Below are 3,498 nucleotides of genomic sequence, written 5' to 3' on the forward strand. Positions count from 1 at the left end.
AGGCAAGTTCGTTCGGCAACGTTCAGTTCACATATTGTCCAAGGGAAGCAAACCGTGTCGCACATACGCTAGCCCAGGAGTGTAATTCAGAGAAGTGTTTTTGGGCAGATGAACCACCTAGCTTTATTTTATCGTTGTTAATTGACGATGTTAGTGTGATTTAAATTAATAAAACTAGCCATTTTGGCATTCAAAAAAAAGATATAAGATAGCTCATCATTAACTCCTTGGCTGCCTTCGATGGTAGTAATCACCTTGGATAGTACAGGCCGAAAGGAACATCAATAATTAACTACAGTAACTAACATCTCATTAATGGAGCAAGTGGTGTTACGGGCATTTGAAACAAGTTAAGGTACAGTCACATAGCTTGGAAGCTTCTTCCGGTGATATATCTTGGAGAGACCGAAGTGTGGGTCGCCCATGAAAACAAACACGGCGAAATAATATGCGTGAGCACGTGTTGGTTCATCGATCACCTCTGTACATATAGCTTTCCACACCAGCTGGTTCATCGTTCATCGATCACCTCCCAACCAATTATCCATCGATCTATATATTGGTGAAACTGAAATGGCTGGGGAAATAAACGAGGTGAAGCTGCTGGGGATGTGGGCGAGCCCGTACATGGCGAGAGTGAAGCTGGCGCTTCACATCAAGGACGTGAGCTACGAATACGTCGAGGAGGACCTCACCAACAAGAGCGAGCTGCTCCTCCGCTCCAACCCCGTCCGCAACATGGTGCCCGTGCTCATCCACGACGGGAAGCCCATCTGCGAGCCGCAGGTCATCATCCAGTACATTGATGAGGCCTTCGCCCCCGCTGGCAAGGCCCTCCTCCCCGCCGACCTCTACGAGCGCGCCGTGGCCCGCTTCTGGGCCGCCTACATCGACGACAAGGTGCTGCCGCCGTGGGAAATGATCTTGAAGGCAAAGACGGACGAGGAGAGGGCGGAGTGGGCGAAACAGACCTTTGGAGCGATGGATGCGCTGGAGGACGGATTCAGGAAGTGCTCCATGGGCAAGGGGTTCTTCGGTGGCGATGACGTCGGCTACCTCGACGTCCTTCTCGGGGGCATGGTCCCGTGGCTGTACGCGACCGATCGAGAAGATCTCTGGCCACAACTTCTTTGATGCCAGCAAGGTGCCGCTGCTAGCGGCATGGGTGGAGCGTTTTGTCGATCTTGACGCCGCCAAGGCGGTGTTCCAGGAGCAGGACGTGGACAGCCTGGTTGAATTCGCTCGGATGGTACAACCGGTAGGCATGGCGACCTGCTCCGTTGGGTGATTGATGCAAGGATCAGTAAGCTGCAGGGAACTACCGTGTGGATACTCGTGCATTTTATTATAATTTAAAAATAAAAAGGGTGGATAAATATCAAGTACCTGAAAAACATGGTGATCTTTCGAGATCCGATGAGGGCAACTGTTCAAGGTTGCTTTAATATGCGTGCTACTTTTTTTTTACAGTTCTTGGAATTTGTCTTGTTTCATAGCATTGGGTTTTCTTCTCGTTCCAAAGTGTATCTTAATTTTTCATGGTGTATCATCACGTATTCTCGCATTTGAATTCAAATAAGTTAGCCATGTTTTCCATTGCATTGCATTGCACAAAATGAACGGGCGGTTAGTCCGTAGTAGGTTTGTGTCAATATCTCCACATGTGAAGACCACAAGTGGGTATGAAATGAATTGTAAGTTATAGGCCGCATAGGTCCACACCCCAGCCATTGCAATTGCAATGAATTGAACTTAGATATGATATTCTTAATAACACGCAAAAAATCATCAATATTATACTAATTCTTGACGATTTTTGTTCTATGAACAGTTATATTTTGGTTATATTGCACTAAAGGTAACCAGGGCCGCCACAATTTTACCTATTGGTGTAAGCATCGACAGGTTTCATCAGGACTTGTTCAATTGGTGATTGGATTGGAAAGTTGGATACAGAGTAGTGAGATAATCATTCTGGCCATCTCCTTGCTATAGTGCGGCCTCTAGTTAGGTATGAGGTGTGACAAGTAGACTAATCGATATGATGAGTAGTTTAGATCTATGTCCTCGGTTCTCTCTAGTTTGTTATCTGGGATATAAACAACGTAAAATCGGTCGACATATTTTAATGTATTATGTGATGTACTTTACTTCTGCGATGAATGAGAATATTTATGCCTCGTAAGATGTACATGTGATCTTTTCTGGCATTTGAATTGCAACAAAATACTTTGGTAATTTTTTTACTATACTATATGAGCTTCTATCCAGAAAGCTGCTTCAACTACTACACTACATGAGCTTCTATCGAGAAAGCCGCTTCAAATGATTACTTTAGGTGGTTATATATTGGAAGAGGCTTGTGGATTTACAGAAGTTGGAGGCGGTTATGCACACGAAACCCCTCGCTTCGTTAAGAAATTAGAGGTGGTTTCGAAACCACTTTCGCTATGCTCAGTATTAGTGCTACGTCTTGAGCTTGCGTTGGTTTTCCTTGAAGAGGAAAGGGTGATGCAGCAATAGTAGCGTAAGTATTTCCCTCAATTTTTGAGAACCAAGGTATCAATCCAGTAGGAGGCTCCTCAAAAGTCCCACGCACCTACACAAACAAACAAAGAACTCGCAACCAACGCAATAAAGGGGTTGTCAATCCCTTCACGGCCACTTGCAAAAGTGAGATCTAATAGAGATAGTATAATAAGATAAATATATTTTTGGTATTTTATAATATAGATGCAAAAAGTAAAGATGCAAATAAAAGTAGATTGGAAGCAAATATGATAAGAGATAGACCCGGGGGCCATAGGTTTCACTAGAGGCTTCTCTCAAGATAGCATAAGTATTACGGTGGGTGAACAAATTACTGTCGAGCAATTGATAGAAAAGCGAATAGTTATGAGATTATCTAGGCATGATCATGTATATAGGCATCACGCTCGTAACAAGTAGACCGACTCCTGCCTGCATCTACTACTATTACTCCACACATCGACCGACTCCTGCCTGCATCTAGAGTATTAAGTTCATAAAGAACAGAGTAACGCATTAAGCAAGATGACATGAAGTAGAGGGATAAACTCAAGCAATATGATGTAAACCCCATCTTTTTATCCTCGATGGCAATAATACAATACGTGCCTTGCTGCCCCTGCTGTCACTGGGAAAAGACACTGCAAGATTGAACCCAAAGCTAAGCACTTCTCCCATGGCAAGAAATATCAATCTAGTAGGCCAAACCAAACTGATAATTCGAAGAGACTTGCAAAGATAACTCATTCATACATAAAAGAATCCAGAGGAGATTTAAATATTTCTCATAGATAAACTTGATCATAAACCCACAATTCATCGGATCTCGACAAACACACCGCAAAAAGAGTTTACATCAAATAGATCTCCACAAGAGAGGGGGAGAACATTGTATTGAGATCCAAAAAGAGAGAAGAAGCCATCTAGCTAATAACTATGGACCCGTAGGTCTGTGGTAAACTACTCACA

General features: G+C 43.5%; 1 pseudogene; it reads left to right on the forward strand.

The window, feature by feature from the left end:
- The first annotated feature begins 573 nt into the window (after positions 1–573).
- On the forward strand, positions 574–1,288 carry LOC123084341 (probable glutathione S-transferase GSTU6; annotated as a pseudogene).
- The last annotated feature ends 2,210 nt before the right edge of the window (positions 1,289–3,498 follow it).

This window comes from Triticum aestivum, chromosome 4A (assembly GCF_018294505.1).
Source record: "Triticum aestivum cultivar Chinese Spring chromosome 4A, IWGSC CS RefSeq v2.1, whole genome shotgun sequence".
Taxonomy (NCBI): Eukaryota; Viridiplantae; Streptophyta; class Magnoliopsida; order Poales; family Poaceae; genus Triticum; species Triticum aestivum.